The following is a 21,586-nucleotide window of genomic DNA, read 5'->3' on the forward strand; positions in this document are numbered from 1 at the left end:
AGGAATTTTACCCCCGACCGACAGGCAGCCATCAAAGAGAGGTCGAGAAGTTCAGCAGGGCGGGATTCATCAAAGAAGAAAAGTTCCCTACCTGGCTCGCCAACGTGGTCATGGTGCCCAAGCCCAACGAGAAATGGAGGATGTGCGACGATTACACCAACTTGAACAAGGCATGCCCCAAGGATGAGTACCCACTCCCCAGGATCGACCTGTTAATCGATGCAACTGTAGGACATGAGATGCTGAGTTTCATGGATGCCTACTCCGGATACAACCAGATCCTCATGCATGAGGATGATGAACCCTACACCGCCTTCCAAACGGACAGGGAGAACTACTGCTACCATGTCATGTCGTTCGGACTGAAGATTGCTGGGGCCACCTGCCAAAGAATGGTCAACAAGATGTTCAAAGACCAGATTGAACGCAACATGGAGGTATACGTGGATGACATGCTCATGAAAAGCGTCCAAGCTCATCAACACCTGACCGACCTAGAAGAGGTGTTCACCGTACTAAGAAAGAACCAGATGAAACTTAACCCTGCAAAGTGTGCATTCGGAGTGACGTCCGGTAAATTCCTAGGGTTCATGGTCTCAGTACAGGGAATAGAAGCCAACCCATCCAAGATCAAGGCCATCCAAGAGATGGCACCCCCAAGAACGTCAGAGAAGTACAAAGATTGAGCGGGAGGATCGCCGCCCTATCAAGGTTCGTGTCACGATCCAGGGACAAGTATTTACCATTCTTCAAGGCGCTAAAAAACCTCCGAAGTCCAAAAGACTTTGCATGGACTGAGGAGTGTCAGAGGGTGTTTGAAGAGTTGAAACTGTACCTAGAGAACCCACCATTACTTGGGTGCCCAGAGCCCAATGAAGAATTACAAGTCTCACCGGCGCATACTCCCGTCGCTGTGAGCCAGACTACTAAAAGAAGAGGGTAAAATGCAAAGACCCATCTACTATGTGATCCATGTTTTAATTGATGCAGAGACAAGGTACAAAAGAATAGAGAAGGTTGCATATGCACTAGTGATTGCGGTAAGGAAGCTCAGACCATACTTTTAGACCCATACCATCACGGTCCTCACCAACCTCCCACTAAAGAAGGTGTTGCATAAGCCAGACGTCTTTGGACGATTGATCGCCTGGTTGGTCGAGTTGAGTGAGCATGACATCAAATTTCAACCTAGGACAGCCATCAGAGGCCAAGCCCTGGCGGACTTCGTCGTTGAGTGCACTCTACTAGAGACAGAAGTACAGGAACCAGAAGAGCAGGATCGAGGGTCGTGGGAGATGTTCGTGGATGGTTCGAGCAAGGCCACGGGATGTGGAGTTGGTTTCATGCTTACCAGCCCTGAATTATTCTGAATACAGTATGCTCTCCGATTCACCTTCCCAACATCTAAAAATGAAGCAGAGTACGAGGCACTATTGGCCGAACTCCGGGTCGTAAAAGCCATTCAAGTCACACACTTATCCATCCGGAGTGACTCCCAGCTTGTGGTGAACTAGGTGAACGACGAATATGAGGCGAAGAATGAGCGCATGGCACCGCCACTGCTCGCTCCCCAGCCTCCGACAACTCTATCTCGTGCCTCTGCCTCAATATGTGGAGCTCCTCCTCTAACTCCAGAACTCGAGAAGAACTCTGAGTAGCGGCGACAGTAGCCACCTCAAGCCCCTCTAGCGCCTTCTGCTCACGAGCCACAGCACCTCACGAGCAGCCTTAAGCCCCTGGACCTCCTTCTCCACGTTCTGCAGGGCACGCTGGATCTGGTGATCACGATGAGCATGGCTCTCCAGTCAGAGCACCGCATCAGTAGCACGGTGTTGGACCTGCAATCAATGAAACAAGAAATAAACATCTCAAGTGCAAAAGAAACGCCAACATGAAAGGGATGGGGAGAACAACTCACAGAAGCCATGTCATAGTAGAGGCTCTGGGTAAGCAAGGCGTCACTGATCTGGCAAAGGGCTGAACGCTCCGCGGGAAGCCTACCTTGGTCCAACCACTCCCAGCTCACACTATGGGAGGCCAAAGTAGCTGCCTCCAGAAGATCCCACGCCAACACTAAGGGTGAAGAGGTCGGCGGATTGACGGCAGAACCAGAGGGACCAGAAGCCACCCCTTTCCCCTTAGTAAGGGGTAAAACAGTGGGCCTATAAGTGGGAACAAGACAAGATGTCCAGGGGAGAAAAACACGGGGTCTGGTCCTCGTCGTGCTAGGAGGGTTAGGACCCCCTTCCTCTTGGTCCCAGCGACCAAAGAAGGAGAAGAAGAAGCAGAGGGTGCAGCACCTGAAGAACCACCCCTAGAAGCAGCAGCCTGAGCGCTCCTCTTCTGTAGATCAGAGCGGAAAGCACCAAGGTTCGGCCTGATATCCACTACACAGCAACCAACAACACAGAACAGGTCAGGTCAGGAGTACATATAAAGGCAATATGTGAACAAATACCCAAGGAATCAAATATCTTACTAGGACTCAACTTCCAAAGGCACAAGAAGACCTTAGAATCCAACAGGCGGACATCAAACGGTTCGCATCCCTGACACCGCTGAAGGGAGTTGCGCTCAAAATTGCTCAACTCAAGAAGGCGGTTCACCCCCTTGATATCAATAACCCCCCAAGTGGACCGTAAAACACATCGAGGGACCATGGAAAAAAATAAGCGATCCCTCCAATACTTTACCGAGTCCGTGATCCCCACTAGAGGATCAAACGCGGCAAGTGACCCCCTGGGAAGACGACGGGCGAAGTGGTAACACCCCCCTTCCCCCTTCTTTAACACATAAAAGTAAGAGAACAAGAGAACAGTCGCAGCACACCCCAAACAGGCGAAGAACACGTAGAAGCCCAAGATAACCCGCCAAGAGTTGGGCAACACCTGCCTAGGAGTAAGACACCAGTGCTCTAGTACCAACTCCATGAAGCGGGGGATAGGGAAGCGAAGGCCATAAACAAAAAAGATACGATACGAGCAAATCTCATCTTCTCTATGTGAGAAGGCAAGGTCATCCAGTCTAGGGACACGAAGCCCGACCTCAGAAGGAATATGGAACTCCCGGCGAAGAGACACCAGGTTCGCAGAGGACAAGATGCTAGCAATATGAGCCAACTTACTCCTATGGACGCCAATAGAAGTAGAAGCCTGAGAGGCTCGGCGACCCCTACTAGGAGCAGATCCCCCAGAGACTTCTTCCCCATCACTAGCAACAGGGGAAGGCGGGGGAGAACAAGTACCAGGAGAGGACGACCCTGCAGAAGACTCCTCCACAGATCCAACCTCGACCGAGGCTGGATCAGAGTCATCGGATGAAGACATGAAAAGACAAGGAAGTGAACTGATCACTTACTCAAAAAGGCGATCCCCCAACACTGAGTAACCATGAAGGAGAAGGCCCACCTGCAACCAACAATGCAAGGTCAATCAAAAAAAAAAAAAAAAAAAAAGGTAGGAAAGGAAGAACAGTATTCACCAAGGATGTCGATCGAAACCGGAGGCACGGATCGCATTCAAGTCATAGGTGTGGATCACTAGGTGCGGACCTCCAGGCACAGACCACCAGGCACAGACCGCCAAGGGCACAGACCACCTAGCCATAGTCGTGGATCACCAGGCGCAGATCACTAGGCATGGATCACTAGGCACAGATCACCAGGCGTGGACCGCCAGGCGTAGTCGCCAAGGGCACGAACCACCTAGCCACAGGTGCGGATCGCCAAGGGTGTCGACCGCCAAGAGTAGATTACCAGGCGCGGATCACCAAAGGCGAGGATGACCAAGGGCGTGGACCACCAGGCGCAGACCACCAAGCACGGACCACCAGCCAGGCGTAGATCACTAGGTGCGGATCACCAGGCGCAGATCACCAGGCACGGACCACCAGGCGCGGACCACTAGGCGAGATGCCAAGGGCGCTAATCGAACTCCAAGGCACGGGCGTAGACCACATGCTGTTATAGGTCGACAGATCACCAAGCCAAAGCACCAGCAAGCACAAACCAAGGCAAGCAACAAGGGCCCAAGGCACCAAGCCAAGCACAGCACCAAAAACCAACCAAAGGCCTAAGAGTGCTCCTCCTTGTGACAAACGATCAAACACATGGGTGGCATAGTCATGAGACACAAAAGCCAAGGATCAAGTCAAGAAGTGAAGAGAGAAAAAGCAAGGGAAGAGGAAAAAAGTTAGAAAGAGAAAGAGAAGATGGAAAGCAAAAAAGTAAAAAGGGAAATAAAGACAAAGACATATATATCTACAAAAAAGAGTGGGAAAAGATAAAAAGATGAGGGAGGAGGGGTTTGAACCCATGACCTCTCCCTCACCCAGTTATTCACAAGGAAATGGAGGATACTCTCTTGAGCACTCCATTCCAACAGAGTGGGGGGCAAATGATGAACCCAAGTTTACACCGACCAACCAGAGGATGCCACGTGTCTCGGACCAAGAAAGGAAACCAAAACAGAGTCAGCGAAGCACCATCCACCAACACCCATGGGCGCCAACCCCCTTGGGGCACGGACCTGGGCTCCAACCCCCTTGGGCGCGGATCCCTTCTCCGAACACGTCATCCCCGCGCAAGTCTCCCTCGAACACGACAGTCACCATCGTCATCAACAAGGCACAGATCGCATCACCAAGGACTCTAGGCCACCGCCTATCGAGTCACGTAGTCTGAAGGGACTCAAACACCTTGAACCTCATCTACCACATAGATGATCTATCCATCAAGGATACGAAGGCCTCCGAAGACACCACGTCTCTAAGGAAGGCAACGACCTAGTCCATCAAGGACTCTACATCTCCCAGGAAGACAACTACCTAGTCTATCTAGGACTCTACACCTCTCGGGAAGACATCCAATCAGGAACAAGCCCCGCTACCCAGGGACCCTATCACCTACGGCAAAGACTCTACATCAATTGGGACTCTCCACACCACCATGCACTCCTATACAAGGTAAGGTAGATAACCCCAAGAGGGGATCGGAACTCACCTTGAATACTACTATTCATCTGTTTGCTCAGAGAGATCTAACTTAGGCATCGGAGAGTCCTAGGCCGAAACCACACCGGTTCTCCTTTGTCACCCCAGGGACTTTTGCAGGTTTCGACACTCGAAGGACTGTTGAGCAATTTCTTGACGCAACACATCCAATTACATAACTCAATCTAATTTAAGAAAGCATCCAATAATACAACTCTGCAACCCATAATTTCCTCACACATTAAAGAAAGAAAGAAAAATAACCAAAAGCACAATCCAACCAAAATAAGAAGAAACACAGAGAAAAATTATCAAAGAAAATGAAAGCCGTCCTCAATATTAATAAATGCTTGCTAATTAGTTAGTGATCATGCCTTGGAATTTTCCTCCTTCGATAAACTCTCCTGCTGTGTGACAAATGAAAGAACTGGGTCCCAAATTTCTTCAACCCCCAAGAATTCAGAATTCCTCGACCTCTTCCGATGATGATGACAAATAACTCTTATGCTGTCTGACTCTGACTCTTACTCTGACACTGGCTCTGGCTCTGGCGACGCATAGAAGAATTGGACAAAAAATTTCTTCACCCACCTATCTTTTATCAAAGGATCGTCTTCGATTGAAACTTGGATAGTATCCTCATCTTCATATTCAGCAGCAATTGATTTTAATTCACAATTCGATATCTTCAACACATAAGTTTTCATTTTGATGTCGTCAATTCCCACAAGTCTCTCGCAGGTCCATATAAGATTTCTTATTTTATTAACAATTTTAACCGCTGAATTAAAACGGTGAAACTCCTTAGATCTCACGGTCTGAAAAACAATGCATAAAATCAACCCTTGAATCTTCATGTTATTACGAAGTTGATGAGTTACCACCACCAGACAACATAATGAAGATGAAGAAGACTCGCCACTTTTACACTCAAAAGACTCCGGAAACACATCCCAATCAAAAGTTGCCACAACTGCCATTATGATTTCCACGGTATTTAAATATCTCCTGTACGTACGTCCATGGAACCAATCAAATCATAGTACGTTATTTATTATTATACGAATAACTTTTTCTTGGCTTTGGTTTGGCTTGCTTGTTTGTGGAATCGGTATGGGATTTTGATTAGATCGATCAGCCGATTTGTATCAGTATCGGTGGTGAAGATCGATAGTGAATTTTTATCGAGATCCCATATCGATAGATCATATCAGTGATGAAAATGTAAAAAATAAAAAATAAAGTTTTTGTTTGATTTTTTTTCTAAAGAAAACATGATCAATACAGTAGATTTTGATTGATATTGGATCGATATAATCAGTAGAGATCAATACCGATTCTGATACTGATACCAATACCCAACTTGAGTGTGACAAGGTTTAGTTTTAAAAGAGCCGAATAATTCAGAATCCAGTCAGTCTCAACATTCCATTGAAAATAACTCTAGAGAGAGAGAGAGAGAGAGAGAGAGAGAGAGGGCAAAACTGTTGAAATCGATGCACCCATTAAGGAATATACCATTTGGAGACTTCAAACCCTTTAAGCCCTGAATTTCAGTAAGCTTTTCACAGCTATCAAGTTCTAGCCAGATTAGGTTCCTCAAGTTTGACAGCTTTGGTAACCTTTTCAACTCCCTGCAACCATATGCATAAAGATAACACAAACTTGATGGAAGCATTGGAAGGCTCTCAATGTAGGTCCCACTTAGATGCAATGACTCCAAAGAGTATAACTTCCAAAAACCATTAGGTAGTTCTTTTATGGCCGTGAAACTCACCTTAAGCATTGTTAAACTTCTCAAGTCCCTAATTCCCTTCGGCAATATTTCAAATTTTGGGCAATGAGAAACATTAAGTGTTTCAAGCGATGTCAATTTTCTGATACTTTTATAGACTTCAACCAAACTTTCACACTGATTGAGAATCAGTTTCTCAAGATTTGGAACCTTTAAAAAGTTTGGTGTACGGGTTAGGTGGGGAGAACCACTGAGATCAATTTCCTTCTGTAAGAATTTCCATAAGGTGGGCTGGCATAATCCCACTTTATTTTTAACAAAATTGGTTTAGTTGTGTTGATGGGAGCTGCCTTAATGGTATGAGTCCAGTTACTATGTGTGGACCTAAAGTATTATTTCCTTAATGGGAAGGAAACCCTATTTTTTATGCAGGGTTGGTCCCTGCCCTCATCACTATAAATAGTTGTCATGGCCCATTAAGTGACCACTCTGAGAAAACCTAAAGTTGAGTGGAAGAGAGCAGATCAGACCAACAGTTCGTGTGCGACAGGGATCGTCAAGAGTTCAACTTCTACAACCATGGATCCAGGTACGCCAAGAACACCTCTGTAATTTTATTGTATGCTCATTGATCTCCATGAATGTTCCGCACGGGTTATTTTATCAATGGTATCAGAGCCTGATCATTGTTGATCAATGTGGCTACAGTTGTTAATTTTATTTTTGGTTGTGTGTGAAAGCATCATAGATCAAGAAGAAAAAAAATTTGCATTGGCTATTGCCGAAACCATGGCCGTGGCTTTTATGCTCAGGAAACCCCAGGCCAAACACCGTGAATTCTATGTGTTTTCTTTTAGGGCATAATAAAAAAAATAAAATTTAAAAAAATTAGTTTGCCTTGCAGAGGCAATATTTGGTGGCTTTTGGGGTTTTATCGGCCATTAAGGCCGGGGTTATGCTCGCCGGATGTTGACGGTAATTTGCCTGTTTTTTTCGGAGCCACTGGGCCTCTGGTTTGGCCGCCACTAGGGGTGACAATGGCTGTTTTTTGAAAACCCAATTTTTTTTTTTCAGTATTAATGGTAGTTTTTTGGGTTTTACCGGCATTGGATACCGTGATTATGGTTGCGGGAGGAGGACAGACGTTCACCGGCTTCTTCCCTGGCCGCCAGTCCATCGATCTGCCACCGCAAGGGGGCTGCAGTAAGTTTTATTTAAAAAAAAAAAAAAAGACATTTTAATTATTTTTTTTTGGAAATATTGGTTGATGGGTGAAGTTTTTCCGGCATCTGACACCGGCATTGTGATCGCCGGAGGGAGGAGGTTCTTCAACAGTGTCTGCCTGTGCTGTCAGTCCCCGATTTGGCCACCGCAGCCGGCGGTGGTAGGCGTTTTCATAAAACCCTAAAAAATGTTTTCGTTTTTACGTTTTTGGGGAAGAAGATGGGGGAATATTCCCTTGTCTGATTCCCCCCACCTTTTGATTATAAAAATAAAAAAAAAAAAAAAAAAAAAAAGTTTAAAAGAGAAAGTCAAAAAGTCAAACGATCAAAAAAGGTAATGGTTAATGGGTTTTGCTATCGTGCGCATGAGTGGGTTTGCTAATGTGTGTCGGGTCGGGTCGACCCGACCACCCGATTGGCTGACCCAGTTGTTACCCGACCCGGGTAGGCATTGACCGGTCAACGGGTTAATCGTTGATCCTTGACCATGATCGGTTTGACTTTTGGTTTGGTCCATGGTTTTACTGGTTCGTCCGGTTCGATTTTGGTTCACCCAGACAGAATTTAAAAAAAAAAAGGAAGAAACAGAAATAAGTTTGGTTTTGGTTTTGTTTTTAGAAACAGAAACAGAAAAACAAGTGAAACAAAAACAGAAACAAGTGAAACAGAAATAGAAAAACGTTTTTTTTTTAAACGGAAACAAAAAATAAATAAATAAATGTTTGGTTTACCTTTCTATTTTTGTTTATATTTTGTGCTGTTCTGAACTGTCACAATAGAGAACATATAACTTCTAAAAAAAACTTAGAAATTTTAATATGTTTCCAATTTTCACATAATGTGATTTTGTGATTGCCATTATAATAAAAAATTATTTACTTGTTGAATCTAGTAATGGCATAATGGAACATCTTATATAGATAGTAATTGTTTCATACTCTCGTGTTCCATAATACAGTACAAATCTTTGATGATATACATTTTAACAATATGACATATGTGATGTATATCTCGTGATTGTTTGTTATTACCACCATGAGGCAATGCTCGTACATTGTGGTGTTCTAATAGGAACACGTTTACTGTTTGATTTGTACCTCGTTATGTTTTAATCTGGCAAGATAGGGAAGTTCTGTGCATGGTAACACTTAGTTTCATTTCAGTTGTTTTTATTACATGCCTAAAGAGGACTTTTGAATGAAAATAAAATTGGCTCATACGGTGTTTTTAGTGGCTTATTATTATAAAGTCCAATAAATAAAAAATGTGTAATATGATATAAGTCTGTATTAATTTTCTTTGTTAAAGGCTTATCATCATTTCATGCCATGTTTATCATATTGTCAAATTGACTGGTCGAACCGGTGGGAGGATGAAATTATGTACTCCGAGCCGGTTGTATGGTTCGACTAGTGGGATAATGTAATTATGAACTTTATTCTGATTTTGGCTCAATTTAATCTGTTTTTGATTCAATTCAGGCTATGGAATATTTGTAGAAAATGATTTGGTTCATCCTATTTACAGAAGTAATATTTGTTGATATAATTCATGAAAATGTTGCAGAGAAATATTTTTGCTTCAAAATATCATTTATGCACTTCTACTTCAGGGAAACAATTGCATTTTAGAAACAGTTTTAATAAAAGTGATTTTCTAAATTATTTTAAGGCTATTTTTAAGCCATTTTTTTAGCCCTTTTTTTATCATGAATTATGAGAGTACCTTGGACCGGTGGGAGTATAAAATTTAGGTCAAAGATAATTTAATGTTCCATACAGTGTCAGGAACGTGTTAAAGTATACTCTCATTTTGAGAGACATTAAATCAAACTCCCACATAAGGGTCCGTTTTACTTCATTAAGTATCTCTTTAGCCTTTTTTAAGGTGTCGTTTGGATACATAAAGTAAATTTTGGTGCATATTGATTGTTAATCATTTGTGCTTTGTTTTTCCTTATGCTATGTCACATACATATACTTTTTGCAACATCACATTTTGAATTATTCTGAGTGTGGATTCAGTGCCATTAAGGTTGTGACATTTAAGTAAGTCACGAGGCGGTAAGTAAAACCACATGTGTTATAATACATAAGAAACTCATGACATTTTGTAATGTCATGAGGTATTATAATCAATGATGTATGTTTTTTGGTTATTTGTGACATTTAGAAAAACACAATCTTTAATGTCTGGTATTTATAAGTTTACCATTGAGGGGATATTGTTGCCACATGTTCCATCAAAGGATATCCCATAAAGTTATTTTAGGCAATCCTATAAATATGTGAAGACATTGAAATTTTAATTTGTTGAAACTTACGTACAAGATGAACATGATGATGTCCGCATAGAATTGATGTGTTTTGGATTATTTAAGTAATAAGCTTGGGCTTATAAAGTTGAGGATTGAATACTTTCATCATAGTTTTAATGAAACCTACTTGAAAAAAGGTCTTATAAATGGATTGACCATAAATTGCTTATGGAAGTGAATCAGAAATCATCCAGTTTTAAGTTTGTTCTATTGAAATAATTCCAGATTTGACCTTATGATTATTGAGTTTGGCTTCATTTCTAGAAATCGTTTTTTGTTAATTGGTTCTATATATCTTTTCTGGTCTTGAAAATCATTTATCAAGAAACTTTTGTGGATTACTTTCTATGCTTACAGTTATTATTTTGGAACCTCTACGATGTCGTAATTATGAATCTATTGACTTGTTGGTCCTATTGTTGTATATTGGTATTTCTGTCATTGTATTCCACTAGGTTGGGTCGACTCAATAATCCGGCCCGTCAACTTATTTTGGGCCAGTAGACTCGTTGTTAGTATGGTCTTTTGATTTTGACTGGTTTTGGTCTTTTGGTTTAAGACAGAGATTCAAACAAGGTTGATTAGTTCAACAATGAACAAGTTTTAGACCTTATATGAAGCCTTCTTATGGTGTCACCTTGGGAAGATAGAATTCTATCCTACTATGAGTGATGGATGCATCACACATTGATTTATATGCATTACACTGACCTTTCATAAATTTTTTAGCCAATTTAATGTATTTTGACTTACTCATCAATATTATACAGTTTGTGACATTCGGTTTCGTCACGTGGAATTGCATGTAGCCTATTCATGATTTTGGCATCCTATGATAATTTTGAACGTCCCGAAAAGATCAATTTATGTGACATTTCTGTAAACATATTGGCTATGTGTGTTTTATGATAAAAGTGATATTGATGGAAATTATTGAAGTAAAATGGGCATTCAGTAGCAATCCAAGTCTATGGGATTCATGATTTAAATGATTACGCTTCCACTCAATGGGCTAGTTATTTGGATTGTGAAATCATCATTAACTATTCGGATGGATTGCAGTCAAAGAAACCATATGGCGAATGATGTGCTCTTACCACCATAGGTGAGTCATTGTTTGATCGATTTCGCTTGATGGTGTGAGGGTGACGTTTTGGGCTTCGCTACTTTGAAGGTTCTTGTCTTGCCACCACAGGTGACAGAATCCTTAGAGAGGTGTTCTTGCAAGCGTCTCGCCTTACATGTGAGAGATTTCACTGCGTGTTGGGCGATCTTGCCACCACAGGTGTAACCCCGATGACACCGAATCTTTCCCTAGTTTATGTTTTCCTACAGTTATTGAAAATAAAACTGAGATAAATCTGATTAATAAGCCCAAATTAATCAGTTTCAGTCATATTATTGGGATAATGATATGCCTTCAGTTATTGCATATTGTATGTTTTGGTAAATTTTGTGTGATCATGTTTACTAGTTTTAAGTTCCTAATTATCTTCCATCAAAATCTTAAATGGTTCCAATTTAGGGAATGGAGCGGATTCTTTAATGTTTTTTGTGGCTACAGTGAAAATGGATTTTACCATTTTAAAGTTGACAAACCTCCCCAGCCATTGGCAGATAGCTCCATTGGACATAAAGATCTTTATGAAAAGTGGGAGGAGTCAAATCGAATATATTTGATAGTCATGATATACATTATGGACATGACCATCAAGAAAAGTATCGCTTTAATTGAGAGTGCTAAGGAACAGAAACTCATTACACATGTAAACAAAAGATTCATTGTTTATGATGAACTTTAAAGAACACTTACATGAATTTTGTGTTGTTTACACCTAGTTCTTATAATAGTGTGAGTGTGTTAGTGAATATATATTATAAAATTTGTCATACAAGTCAAGTTAAATGGAAATAAGATACTTGATAGATTTTCTTGTATGGTATATTATTAAGTTATTCTTGTCTTAGTTCGACAACATTTATTTGAGGATCAGTGGGAGTTAGATAATATTTTTTTACTTTTTATAGTGATGATATTCTTAATGCAAGTAATAATATTACCTTCTACTTGAAACAGAATAGTAATAACCATTTTGATAAGAAAATCTTGGTGAAGCCTCTTATGTTTAGGCATTAAGATTCACCGTAATAGAACTATATGTATTCTTGATTTAACTCAAAAGACTTCTTATAAAAGAAAACAGATTTACCAACACTCAATGAACTCAGGTGAATACTACTCTTTGTACATCTAAGGTTGGTAGTTTAATGTAACCTCAAGAGTACGTATGGATTGATATTTGAATGATTTTGGAGTAGCACATTAGGAAACTGCCAAGATGACCTAAAAGACCATATGTGGATATCTGTTTGTGATGACAGATGGTGCTATATGTTAAGAGGGTGCCTTACAGACACCGACTGCTTTTCTCTATGCAAGCAGGGATTTGTGGCTTATTGTGATGTCATTGTTTAGACTTTATGGATGAGAAATTTTCAACTCAGGAAATTTGATATTCATGCTTCCTTGTCAGAGAGAGAGTATGTGAGTTATAAAACTCAGTAAGGTACATTACTACAAATAGTATGATTGTCGATCCTCTCACTAAGAACCTGACTCCAAAAGTTTTCAGAAGTATGTCAGTAATATGGAACTTGTTAGTTCTTTTGATGCATTTTATTAGTGGGAGTTTTTGCTTATGTATACAGTTGCAAATGATTTCAGATTCTTGTCTTTGTGACATTTTATTCTTAAGAATATACATGCATTTTTTTTATGGCCATTTGTTTATTGTGTATACACTTGATTAATTGCCTCATAGAGAATTAATTGAGGTCATATGTGGTGTATTTACCTCATTCGGTATACAAGGTTTCAGTCAATACACGCACATCCAGTTGTTAAGTAAATGCATGCAGATTCTATTGTGTACACTTAATTATTTGCCTCCTTTAGATATTTGAGGCTATATGGTGTATTTGTCTCCTATGGTATTTGAGGCCTTCAGTAAATACACGCACATTTTGTTCATTAGAAGAGCCTCATTCGGTTTCGAGGACGTATATTAGTATGTTGGGCATTCGGACCCAGTCTCAACGAGCTTTCTTATGTGCAGTGTTTGCATTTGGGTGACACTTATGGTACATGAGACCTCCAGTATTCGTCTTATGCGACTCATTCGATTTTTGAGCCTGGACCAATTTGAAAATTGGCATGTTGATCATTGTATCATGCATTTTTCATACCACACTCTCATACTGTACAGCCCAAGTCGGTGAGGCCATAAGCACTTTGACGTGTTAGGTCCCATGTCTCTTTAGATGTGATGATATGCACTGTTGGGTGTTTGTAGTTTCATTCGGACCAAGGCATCAGGTTTAAGGTGTACTCTAATCAACACTATTTTTTGTGACCACAATCAGTTTGTCTAAATCGGAGAGTCATTTTGAAAGATTTTCAAAATCAAAACTTGTGACATATGCAGCCCAAGTGGGAGATTGTAAGAATTTCCATAAGGTGGACTGGCATAGTTCCACTTTATTTTTAACAAAATCGGTTTAGTTGTGTTGATGGGCGCTGCCTTAATGGTATGAGTTCAGTTACTATGTGTGGATCTAAAGTATTGTTTCCTTAATGGGAAGGAAACCCTATTTTTTATGCAGGGTTGGTCTCTGCCCTCACCACTATAAATAGTTGTCACTGGCCCATTAAGTGAGCACTCTGAGAAAACCTAAAGTTGAGTGGAAGAGGGCAGACCAGACCAACGGTTCGTGTGCGACAGGGATCGTCAAGAGTTCGACTTCCACAACCATGGATCCAGGTACGCCAAGAACACCTCTGTAATTTTATTGTATGCTCATTGATCTCCATGAATGTTCCGCACGGGTTATTCCATCACCTTCAACTTTTTGAGATGCTCTAAGAAAGGGGAAAAATTAGATTCCACAAATTACATATATGATAAAAACTGAAACAGATATAGGAAAACTCAAAAAAAAACAAAAAAACAAAAGAACAAAAAAACAAAAAAATTGTGGCATGCATACCTTAGTTCCCTTTGAAACAACTTCGAGTTTGCTCCTTGGCATGTGAAGAATAACAAGCTTCCCCAGATGAAAACAATTTGGTATCAATTTGAAGGGGAATTCCACCCATCTAAACCAAAGCAATTCTTTGAAACAAAAATTCCCCTCCTGAAAAGAATGTTCCCAATCTGTATCCATGGAGAATGTTGCACTATGAACATCAAGTATTCTTAGATTTGGCATTTTAAAAAATCCTAAAGGGTTCAACATAACGAGCTCTTTCATGTCTAATCGAAGGACTTCAACTGCATCAGTTCCCTAATAAAAGAGGAAAATAAATAAGAAAAGGAAAATACTAAAAAGGACAATATTGTATTGTGATAATTAAGAGATTAGTTATACTTACATTGAGGTATTTCAATACATCAATGGCATCGTCGTTAGCCCACAATCTACTACGACCTCCAGGCTTCTTAGGAGACAGTTTGTGAACAATTTGCCTTCCCATTTCTTGAATGAGATCATGCATATGTAAGCAGTTGTGTTCATCAATTGTTACCAAAGACCTCTTTGTGAGAAGTTCAATTCCAGCTTCTCCTCCCATATCACAAGCATCTAAAATTTTAATTACAAAATTTTTCTCCTTTCCAATGAAAAAGCACGATATATCAAGGAATATGTTCCGATCATCCACATCTAATGCATTATAACTTATTTCAAGTGCATCAAAAATCTTGTCATTGGGTATCTTCCTTAATTTCTTCAATTCCCTTGTCCACTTAACTTCACTTCCATTGTATAGAAAAGAACCCAAAACCACAAGAGCTAATGGAAAACCCGCTGCATAATGTATTACCTCTTTTGAGCGATCCAGATAGCCTTCTGGTGGATGATTTTGATGAAAAGCATAGAGACTGAAAAGTTGAAGGGATTCTTTTTGTTTCATTACCCGGACTCTATATTTATTATTTTCATCCATATCCAGCTTATCTAACAAATCTTTATCTGTAGTTGTTAGGATGATAACAACTTTCCGGACCAAAACAATTATGCCTTCCAACCAAATTATTAAATGCATCCGTGTCAACCACATCATCTAGAACAATAAAAACTTTTTTACCGGATAGACATTGACCAATAATTTCGACTCCTTCATTCACATTTTCAGTTGTTTCCTCTTTTGTCCCCAAGACAAGAGAGAGAAGCATTTGTTGTAAGACAATAAAACCATTTTGGTTTGAGACCTCTCTAACATTACTAAGAAAGACGCCACCTTCAAAATCTCTAAACTCGCCGTTAAAAACAGCCATCGCTATAGCTGTCTTACCAACCCCATGGAGGCCATGAATCCCTATGATTCGCCATCATTTAGCAAATGACTTATGTGGTTAGTGTGGGATTCTAACCCAATTGGATGGTCTGAAATTTGCAACTTTCTGGGTTTTGATTAATAATTAAGACCACGTACTTACCCATTTGCAATCTTTTCTTGATCCCACCCTGACAAATCCCCAACTTCTTTGAGAGCAATCCTCCACCCCTTCACCTTCTCCATTTCATTCTTGAAACACTCTTTGTGATTCTTAAATGCCTTCGTAAAAGATTTGCCCTGCTGATCTTTGACATCCGATGGTTTCACCCAGTAGAAAACTGGCAGAATCGTTTCTAATCGGCCATCTTTCCTGCATTCGATGATCTTCACCAGCTCATCAAGGCACCAGGTGGAAAAAGCATAATTCTTAGAGAAAACGATAATGGCAATCCTAGAACCTTCGATGGCTTCCATCAATCCTGGAGCGATATTCTTTCCTTTCTTTAGGTATTTGTCGTCTCTAAATGTGCGAATCCCATCTCGTTTCAACCACATAGAGAGGAAATCGATGAAGTGGGAGCGAGTGTCGGTACCGCAAAAGCTCAAGAATACATCGTACCTAGCCATGGACAAATTAAGCACATGAAAGATATGATTTTCTATTACCACAATAGAGAGACAGAGACAGCAAAGCAATAATTAACACACTGAGAGGGGAGCCTGCCCAGGCTGCGCACTTTAAACAGAATTAGGAAAAGAGAAACAATTTCGGAGCAAGTTCCAAAGTCTACAAGAGTTTCTATGGGTTTTGATTGTTCGTCTTGAGGATAAGGAAATGGGAATATTTCACATACACCCCTTGTAAGTATTCAATATGTCACGGACATATCATACTTGGTCAAAATATCACAGATTACCCTTATTTTATGATTATATTTCAACTTAGTCCACTATGCAGTTAAGTCTCTGTTAACTCTTTTATAATGTTAACTCTTTTATAATGATAAAATTACCCTTATAATAGGATGAACTTCCTATAATGTCCTTAAGGACTAAAACTTCAAATTTCCCCAAAAAATGAATTGTTTATGGCCTACATCTATCCATTACCGGCGGCATCCAACACTGGAAAGCTTTAAACAATCCATCTGAAGAACAAATATTCTCTGACTTTAGGAAGAAAGAAAATAAAATGGCGGAAGAGCAAAGGTCCGAAGCTTCAGAAGGACACCGTCTTGGCACCAACAACTATGGGTTCTTCGGGAGCCCCGCAACCCTTTCGCCATTGTCATCTTTTGTCTCTGCCTCTCCGGCGACAGAAGCTCCTCTATCCCCTCCCGTGTTGACTTTAGCTTCGTCGGAAACCATAGACGACCGATGGGCTCCTCTGACCATCTCCTCTCCCTCCGCTTCCAATGCAACAATGCTCGAGCTGCCGGTGACTCCATCGACGATTGTGTCATAGCCGAATCAGTGCTCAACTTGCCGGAAACATAAGTTGGACACAGTAGGAGAAGTTTTCGACACGGGAATGTTGAGTGAAGTAGAAGCAGAAGAAGACTTAGAGGAGGATAGAGAGAGGATGTGAGAGGTGGGCATATGGGTTTGGGATAGAATCAACATTGCTGAGAAAGGCTGAGGAAGGCCACTGGTATTGGTTGCCGGAGTCGGAGAGGTGACGGTAAGAATATGGAAGAAGAGGAAAAAAAATGATAAAATAATTAAGGGGTAAAATGGATATTTTACCATTGGGTACTAACTGTGCTTAATGTCAGGGGGAAGGTTGCCATTTTGACCAAGTTTGGCAAGTTCGTGACATATTGAATACTTATTACAGGGGGTGTCAGTGTAATTTTCCCTAAGGAAATAGACTCTCCTGCTGCTCTATGTGGATATGATAAAAAAAAAATTAAAAAAAATAGGAAAATTTATGAATACCCCCTGAGGTATTGATTTATTACTGATGCATCCATCTGCACTCACTATTACACTTCCCCAACTTTTCATATTAATTGATAGGCCAAATTTTACGGACATCCCCTGTAAGTATTCAATATGTCATAAACTTATCAAACTTGATCAAAATATCACAAATACCCCCTACTTCATGATTTTATTTCAACTTACTCCACTCCGTTAAGTCTTTGCAGTTAAATGGCTGTTAAATCTTTTTAAATGGCGAAATTACCTTCACCACAATATGAACTATCCATAATACCCTTAACTTTTTATCTGCCTCACGGTCTCTCTGAACATTCGTGGATGATGGGGTGGGGAATGCGAGTGAGGAAATTTTCATCTTTGATTCATTGAAGGAAGAGTATCAATAATTTGGGAATTTTTTTCTTTATTTCTGAGGTGGGCTTGAGAAGATTATCGATCGGGCAATAAAACCTAAATTCAGGTAATCGCAGAAGCAGAAAAGCAACAGAGAACCAGAGCAACTGAGAATGCCCTAGCAGAGTTCAGGTCCGTTGCGGTTGCAGTTCCATCCAATAGTAAAATGAAATTAATTTTCATTTGTTTTATTTGTTTAAATCTAATATGAGATACCCACTAAGAATTAGTCGCCGGAGAGTTAGTGACGGTGATCTTGATGATGACTGGAAGATGACGATGATGATTCCAGAATCCCTCCTCATGAGTTCTTCGCGAAACAATTTGCAAGGACTTGGGTTGCTTCCTTCAGTGTTCATGAAGGGATTGGAAGAACACTTGAGTAAGGTCAGAAACGATATTTGGGAGAAAACTGGTTTCCAGTATTAATGAGAAACGAGCAACAGAAAACAGAGACAGAGCACAGAGAAGATCTTTTCGTTTTTGTTTTCATTTGATTTTTCCCCTTATTGGTTCCCCTGCTTAGTGATTAACCTCTTCGTCCACTTTTGGGTTTTTGATGTGTGCTTGGGCGGATCATTCACAGATGTAACTCAACTCTGACTAGTATTGAACTATTGATTGAGATTGTAACTAGAGAAGAAAACTTGAATTTTTTTTTTCTGAAATTATTTCTGGGTTTCTCTCTGACTGATTCCATTTCCGAGGGCAGCAGCAACAGCTGCTTTGTTCTTTCTCTAACTTTAACCCTAAGTACTGGAAACAAAAGAAGAAAATGAAAAAAACTATCAGGCCCAAAGCCCATCCTTTGGCCTCTGTAAAGAAATTCCGGCGATGTAAGCTGATTGTAATGTGGCAACATCAACCCGAATTGTGGTGGGTTAGTCCCGGGATCCCATCGGAGGAGAATCTTCTCTGGAGGAGCGATTTTTTCTAGTAGGATTTCAATCTTCTTTTTTTAAGGATTCGATCGAAGTCTGTTTTGTCGGTGATTGGTAACCTCCGTCGTTGAACCAGTGATGCTCCGGCAAAGTCTCCACCTACACCGGTTGCCAACTCACCGAATGCTGATTCGCCTTCTGAGTCATGGAGATGAGAGGAGCGGTGAGGGGCCGCCGGCAGTGAGAGAGGGAGGCATGAGATTGCCGATCGTGTTAGGGTTTGGGGGAGGGGGTAGATTCTTTGAATAGGGAAGAAGAGGGAAGAAGGGGGAAGGCTGATATTTTAGGGTTAAAATGGACATTTCAACTTTGGGGTTAAAATGGATATTTTATCTTATTTTTTTGAAATAACTAAGGGGTAAAATGGATATTTCACCTTTGGATATTAACTGTGTTTAACATCAGGGGGAAGGTTGCCATTTTGACCAAGTTTGGTAAGTCCGTGACATATTGAATACTTAGAGGGGATGTCCGTGAAATTTGCCCTATAAGTTAGTCCAAGCCATTAGTTGTTCCCAAAAAATGTTAAAACTTTAACTGAAGTAACTATATTGCCCTTCAATATAAACTAAACCTCTGCCATTCTTTTATACTTTGAACCAGTGTCCCAAATCGAAAGGAGAAGAAGGAAGAGCAGAAGCCCTAACAACTCCACCTCTACGCCTCCTAGGAGAACACCATTGTTGCCTCCTTAGTGACCGCCTCATCGCCATCAAGAAACCCTCTAGATGTCGCGGCACAGCCCAGCAAAGTTGGATTCAAATCCAATGGCTAGATTCCAAGATATTGAAGCATCCATCTAGAACTAAGATTCTTCATAAGAAACCTAAAAACAGTAAAATCGATTGGCATATTTTAGGGTTCTGAACTGTAAACACATATTGATCCACATAATGAATAATATTATCAAACAGAAATCAGATAATATTATCAAACAGAAATCAGACTCAGAAAAAGAATGGTTCAATGTCAAAAATCAGAGTTTGAACAAATGGAGGGCTCGAAATTTCCTGGAGCATGAGATTAGCGCATACACGGAGAGATATGCTGCCAAGAAATTTCCAGTTGCAGAACTTTAAAAAAAGAAAACAAACAAACAAACAAAACAAAAGAGAGAGAACTAATAGAGTGATCAACTATAAGATGTTTGTTTATCCGTCTTTCGGCGATTTAGGGCTCCTTAATTAGTAATTAGTGGTTTGTAATCGGGCATGCATTTCTGAGTATCATAACTCGATTTCAAATCTAGTTTTCTCTCAAGTATAACTTCACTTAATCCAATTCACTTCAGATTCATTGAATCCCCCCCCCCCTCCAACTTCACTATTAAACCATGGAAAAACCACTACCTCTCTGTTGTTCTGCAATTGACTATCAAAAGGTCAAAGCTGACTATCCCAGCAACCATGTCTGTCCTCCCAAACACTGCAGAATTTATGACTTCGGCCGTCCGTAACAGTACTCCCGTGCACAAAATCTTTCACAAATTCTTCGAATGTTGGCTTGTGGAGTAGAATCGTTACTTATAAGAGCTCTCTCTGCCTCCAAAGATAACAACAACCAGAACAAAAATAAAGACTCAGAAAGGGCAGACGAAGAAGAACAGATGTAGCGAGCACAGGTTTTGTGGTCACAGGTGCAGGGAGGAAGAAGAAGAGGACATTAATGTAATTTTACCCTATCAAGGGTATTTTGGTCCAAACATTTCTATAAAACACATCCCGTTTTTGACTAACGGGAACAACTAACGACTTGGACTAACTAATCAATTAATCTGAAAAGTAGGGGAGGTATGTGTAAATAGTATGTATAGATGGATGCATCAGTAATAAGTCCATACCTCAGGGGGTATTCATAAATTTCCCTACAAAAAACGAAGTACAAGGGGGATAATTACCACGACCACGGCCACCATGCTCACGCCCACCAAGGGAAGGAGGCGTGGAAGAAGAATCACCAGAGGGACTAGAGCGCTAAACATTATTTGCAATAGGGGAGCCAGTTGTAGGAGGAGACTCGGCAATGGCAAGCTTATTCATAGAAGTGCCATGTAAGAACTCATGGCTGAGTAACATCACATGAAGATCATCATATGAAATCAGATCTGTTTGTGTAAGGAGGGAGGAAATCATATCACGAAAATCCATTTTTAAGCCCTTAAAAATGTGAAGGTTGAAGGAGCTGAGGCGCAAAGGATTGCCAGCGACATTGAGCTCTACAACAATCGACATGGCACATTGGAGGAACTGAGAAACAGGTTCTTCTAGCTGTTGTTGAATTTCTTGCAGGGCCATAGTAATAAGGGCCATGATTCTGCTCTCAGAGGGAGAAGAAAAGGCTGTAGAGAGGGTCGTCCAAATGTCATGACTAGTTTTCTTGCCAAGCACCAAGGAGAAGACCTCTTCAGACAAAGAAGCACGAAGGAGGCTGCGAATCATTGAATCCTTGCAACGCCAATAAGTAGCAGCAAGAGGTTCATCAGGACATGAAGTTGAGTCATCTAGGTGATCGAAGAGACCAAGGCCATCTAGGAACGACTCAATCTGTGTGATCCAGAACAAGTAATTTTTGGATGTTAGTTTAATGGACTTGTGATGGGCGTTGGGGAATGAAGAAGATATAAGATTTCCACTTGGTGGGCTAGCATAGTCACCTATTTGGTTTCCTAAAACCGGTTTAGAGGTGTTGACTAAGGGTGGAGTGAGC

This window comes from Telopea speciosissima, chromosome 11 (genome assembly GCF_018873765.1).
Source record: "Telopea speciosissima isolate NSW1024214 ecotype Mountain lineage chromosome 11, Tspe_v1, whole genome shotgun sequence".
Classification (NCBI taxonomy): Eukaryota; Viridiplantae; Streptophyta; class Magnoliopsida; order Proteales; family Proteaceae; genus Telopea; species Telopea speciosissima.